Consider the following 5879-nt stretch of genomic DNA (forward strand, 5'->3'; position numbering starts at 1 on the left):
GAAGCAAGAGACTTCCCCAGTCGTGGGGGTCAATGCCATTTGTTGTTACTCACGTGACACTGTCATTAATAAATTTGTAATTTCACAAATGTCTATACGACTATATTAATATTGTGAAAACCATTAGCTACACACATGAACAAATTTAAAATGGTATGGTAAACGGCAGGGAAATTCAATACGTAGATTATTATATTATTTCCCTTGTCTTTTGTTCTTTTTTTTCCTTTTATGTGTCTAACCACCAGTTTGGGCTGACTTCCAAGGTATGACACGTACGCCGTCATGGCACGCAAGAAGCCGCAGCCCTGTTCTATCTATCTGTATTGACATTTCTGGCAACGCACTCCAATAATCAGGGACCGATCAATCATCAAAAGAGGTTTATGCCAGTACGACTTCTCCGTGGATGTCATGTGCGCCGTCTACCTACTGTAATGATTGGTGCACATATACTTGTATATCTGTCTCCAATTTTCTTGTTCGTAACACGTTGTACTGTTGTTGTTAGCTTGCTTCAGACAAAAAAGGAACAGTGACCATCCATGCATCATCCAGCTACGAATAGAGAAACATCCCCTGTAAAAGGGAAAGAAAAGGAAGACATTAGCAGCAACATATATAGGCCCTTTACTGACTATTTTCTCTCAAGCTTGCATCCATAACTTTTGTGCGCTGTAGCAGTTTTTTTTTTGTGTCGCAATTTTTAACAAGAACGCATTCTTCTTATTATACATGCAGTCTCTCGTGTCTCCTTGTTGCTTACGTAGGTCCCCCTTTTGCGATGCGATCGAACGAAAGCGGTCTAGCTTTCATGGCGTCCGTCCGTCCGTCGTTCGTTCGTAGGTGTGGTGCAATGACCAAGTCTAATCTGGGCCAATGCAGAGCCCCTCGCCATCGCCGGCCGGCCTTACGGTCTCGTTGCCACATCGGTGCAGCATTGCTTCAAACATTCGTCTGTCCGCCTGTCCCCGTGTGCCGACAAGTGAGAATCGACAAGCCGAGCAGAGGGCACAAGGCAAAGATGTGGACGGCACGCTGAGCTCGAAATAGACAGTGGTAAATACTGGCGCGCAGAGTGCGCAGGCGAAAGCTACGAGAGCAGGTGCAAACAGAGAAGGTGGGCACGGCAGTATCTAAGGTATGGCGAGCCGAGGCGGCAGCATGGTTTTTTCTGTTTTTATTTTCTTTTCTTTTTCCATTCCAGAGGAAGAAACGGGGGGAACTTTACCTCATCCGTCGGCGATAAAAACCCTTTGCCCTTCCGTCAGTTCCGTGCCCATGCCATGCCATGCCATGCCCTACCACCAAGTGGCCGCGTCCGGCTCCGGCCGGCCCGTGCATGTGCGCGCCAAAGGGGGCCAGGCCAATCAATCGCCTTTGTAACCGACCCAACCGAGGCAGCGGCCGGCCATCCAGCCAGCCATCCCACATGCGTACGTGACGCGTCGCCACACGGTCCTCACCCCCGCGCGGCCGATGATGGAGCCCGTTCTGGCAAGTTGACGCGCGCCAGCGCCACTCGATGCACTCCCTGATGACATGGTCTGCGCGGCAGTGCACCTATCCCATTCCCCTCCCGAGGGACATATGCCGGCGGGCAGCCCAGGTGGGAAACTTGGCGACCGAAACTAGACTGCAGTCTGATGATCCACATGGCCGGAATTCATTGCTTGCACTGATTGGATCGCAGATCGCAATACTGTCACGCTAGCTAGCTCTGGCCAACCAGAGATCAACAATACCACAACAGTTATACTTCTGTAGTATGAAGTGGGGTTAGGACATCCTCAATAGGAGTTTCATGTCACAGTTTCCAACACATCAATATTTTGGAAACAGTGCATAAGAGTTTCATGGGGATGAAACTCTCACTACTTCCATGAAACTCTTATCATCTCTCTTTATTAATATAGCGCCACATCAGCATATTTAATGTGCATGAAACTCTAATGGAAACCCCATTGAGACTGGCCTTAGTTTCCTTGAAAGAATGAACGACTGTAGTGGCTTCTCTTAATTTTCCTAGTGATAGATTCGTAACTGTCAGTAGTCCCAGCATAAGAGCACTCACAATGCAAGACTCTATCACAGAGTCCAAGACAATTAATTACATATTACTTATGGTATTTTGCTGATGTGGCAGTATATTTATTGAAGAAAGAGGTAGAAAAAATAAGACTCCAAGTCTTATCTAGACTCTAGGTCCACATTGTTCGAGGTAATAAATAACTTTAGACTCTATGATAGAGTCTGCATTGTAAGTGTCCTAAGCTACTAGGCTCAGGACTGTTCGGTTCAACGGAATGGAGCCCTAGATTAATGAATCGCAAAAAAAAAAGCCCTGGATTAATTTCAACCTGAAATCAAGCGATAATTTGTACTGTATTTGATCTCCTGGAATAAATCCAGGTGGAACCAGGGCAAAACGAACGAGCTCCGCGCTCATAGGAATACTTGACAAACCAATGCATGCTTGGCTAGTTTCCCGTGCCTATCGGACGGTTCAAGGCGCGCGGCCTACCAGCGGTCGAAACCAATCAGTGGACGTCGGTTTCATCGGGCTGCCTTTGCCTGCCGAGCATTGCATTGCATCTTGGACTTGCACGCATGTGCATTGCTGAGGTCGAAACCGACGGCTGAGGCGGCGCTTCTCCATCCAGAGTCCAGAACTCCAGGTAAGCTCGCGCGCGCGCCAGGCCCGGCTAGGCTATGCCAGGTGCCACCCATCGCCCCCAAACCGCCCGGGGGAAACACCATGATTACGCCTCCGCCCCCGCGTCGCGTCGTTTCCCCCTGCCGTGTCGCGGATTCACGGGGCAAAGCGGCGCAAAAGAACGAACCGGACGCTGCCGGCTCGCCCGTCTCCGTGCACGCGCGGTCGTTCTCGCCGGATCGGAGGAGGAGCGAGCGTGATGGTTGCATGCGCCCGTACTCGATTTCACGTGCGCGGCGGGCCGCCGGCCCTGCAGCCGCATATGCCGTCGCCGACATGCAACGTGCGCTCTGTTTTTGGCTTGTCGTGAGTACGTGTAGTAGACTAGTAGCTAGATAGCTCGGTTTTATCGGATGGGTTACGTATGTGCTAGCATGTGTGTTTATATGGAACGGAGACGATCGACAGCGTGACAGGCATATCTGCCCCCGTGTCGTATGCACGCAGTGTATGGACAATTTTGCTTCTGCCGCCGCTGTGACGACGCTGCGGGCAATTGATGCCAGGACGATTTGATCTGAAACAGATACCATGTGATTTGCGATGTTTGCATAATTTAATTTCTCCGAGGGCCAAGGCGCTCTTAAAAACCTTTATTATCAATACCCGCTTATCCAACCAGCAGTACGAAAGCGACAAGGATACTCGACGGGTATCTATACACATATAATTTAAATTCAGTACTCCTACAAATAACGGTGAGCCGTCTATCTATTTCGATCGAACAATTACAAAATTATTATATAGTAATCAAAATATAATTTTCTTAATCTCAAAAAAAAATATAATTTTCTTAGGCACTGTATTAGATGCCATAAACGTGCCATCTTGATACTCATTACTATTCTCATCATGGTGCGTCTTTCTTGACATTATTGTACATCAACGAGCTCAAGTTTAAATGAAAAAACTAAATTTAAATTGCTTGAGCTTCGAGCCTTCACATATGTTGTTTCTTCTCATTCAGCTTTATAAGAATTACAACTAGCTTGTCTTTGTCATTTTGAGCAATGCTTCAACACATGTGAATTAATACAACAAGTCAACTCATATAATCCAACAAAGATTTGATTCTCCTCAAGATACAACTCCTCGTAGCTTAAGTACTACCCTGACTCTTTACTTTAGCCATGGTACTTCAGCGCTCCCGCCGTCACTTGACTTGCCCTTTGCCTACGCTTAGCAGAGCCATTTTACTTGCTATCTTCACTCCATCCTCAAATCACATCCTTCATTGAATCCGTAATAAGCATACATTACGAAACCATTTTTACTTGCATCATTGTTTTATGCTTGAAAAAGATTGTTTTCATGAGTTCTTTCTCATCAACATATCCTGAATTGCCATGACCGAACTTGAAATGATAGACCAATTTATTCTTGACAAAAATCATGGCCCATTGTCAATTCCTACCACATGCTTGTCATACCCTTACAATTAGTCGCATATCAAATACCATACATGTTTGTCAATCAATCTGAGCCACGGTTGATAAAAGTTTCATTCAATAAGGCACAAAGCGACTACAAGATGCACAAGTTACTTCACCTCATCACCATCATCTCCTTCAGAATCTAAACACGGATCGGCTAGCAGTAGCAGGGGAAACACTTGACTCAGGTTGAGCTCGAGCTGGTTGAGGTGCTCTAGATTAGTGTGTTGTGCCTGATCCACTCTCTGATATCTCTCTTGAGCTTGTTGAAATATTCTCCTCAAACTTAGTGGTTGCCTCATCTAAGATAGGATATCCAGGAAGCATTAATGAATTCCATCTGGGATGAGAGCTGCTATTGTTGTAGTGTACTACACCCTAAATCCGAGCTAACTGCCATCTTAATGAAAAACAAATGAATGGTCGGATCGCAAAAAAAAAAAAAAAAAAATCTGAGCTAACGGCAAGAACACCATGAGTAAATTGTAAATAGTTTCCCATCAATACTACCTTGAGCTAATAACGACGTGGCCCGTAATCAAGATATCAGCTCCAAACACATACGACGCGCCGATAAAATTCGGTTATCGCCTGGACCCGGTTCCAGCCCCTGGCTGCCATGCGCACATTTCGTAACGCAGGGGAAGATCCAGTGACTCCAACGAGGACGCTGGACGCCAGAGGGAGACCTTTGCACTCCACGAAGATGGCCGGAGCCGGACCAGGCCACGTCGGCCTCGAAAAAGCGCCAAGGCGCCCTCAAAGATTTTATAGTTGGGCAGCAGGTGGGCCCTGGCATTATCCGCCCACGTGGTGGGCTAGGCATCTCCTCCCTCCTCCTCCGTCGTTTCCGTTTCGGTTCGGCCTGTGGCAAAAAACGAATGGCGAACGGCTTCGGCAGCACAGTTGTAGCGGTGTGGATCGAAAAACCCGGGCCCGCTCGCAGCGACAGGGAGAGAAAGGCGGGAGCGATAGCGAAGCAAGCATGCATTCCAAGCAGCGCAAAGCGGCGCGGATGTCGTGCCACCACGCCCACCCGATGGAAAGGAAAGGAAAGGAAAGGCAAAGGGGTGGAACGCGCAACAGGGCCGGGGAGGTACGGGCGGGGAGGAGGGGACGCCCGGGCGGGACCACGCTCGTGGCCAGGCATCCCACATGGCTCGTGGCGTCGCAGACTTGGCGGCGGGGCCCGGCGCGGCGAGCAAACAAATAAAGCGGCCGCGCCGGTTACTCCGTTGGCTGTCCTGGAGCGACGGCAGTCTAACGCGAGCATCAATCGTGGTCGGCCTAGTTCAGGCGTCATTTCGCCCGCCGTGCCTAAACGTGCTCTGTCTTTCAGCTTGAGCCTAACGACTGTTTTATTTAGTGGTTTCAGAAAAAAGTTTTATGTTTTGCAGAGAGAAATTGAGCCTTTTTTTTCCTTGTGTTTTCGGGAAGGCAGGCAGTATACGGAGTTAGGCCTCCAAACAAAGCATGATGTCTGACTGTTCAGGAGGTAGCACAGTCCCACTTTGATGTTGGCAGGCACTGCCAGATAGAGATAGAGAGAGAGAGAACAGAAACATCACACATGAAACCAAGAAGGCAGGCTTTCAGAACGCTGGCATACCAGTATACCACTAATGAACAACAAATCTAGGCTACTAGACAACAAGACCTCAGCGAAGGCTGCGCGGCTGCGGCGCCGGCCGGCCAGCACCAAGACCCAGCAAGGGCCAACGCTATCCATT

At 48.5% G+C, this 5879-nt stretch overlaps 1 long non-coding RNA gene across 2 annotated transcripts; it reads right to left on the reverse strand.

Moving 5' to 3' along the window:
* Positions 3628-4789, reverse strand: LOC110431994. 2 transcript variants are annotated; one of them, XR_002449448.1, is made up of 2 exons: positions 4660-4789; positions 3628-4542 (listed from the first exon to the last, which is right to left on the reverse strand). It is a non-coding gene; the product is annotated as an uncharacterized LOC110431994 (long non-coding RNA). The 2 variants fall into 2 exon arrangements; XR_002449449.1 differs by having other exon boundaries at positions 3628-4549.

The sequence above is a fragment of the Sorghum bicolor genome, chromosome 1 (assembly GCF_000003195.3).
Source record: "Sorghum bicolor cultivar BTx623 chromosome 1, Sorghum_bicolor_NCBIv3, whole genome shotgun sequence".
Taxonomy (NCBI): Eukaryota; Viridiplantae; Streptophyta; class Magnoliopsida; order Poales; family Poaceae; genus Sorghum; species Sorghum bicolor.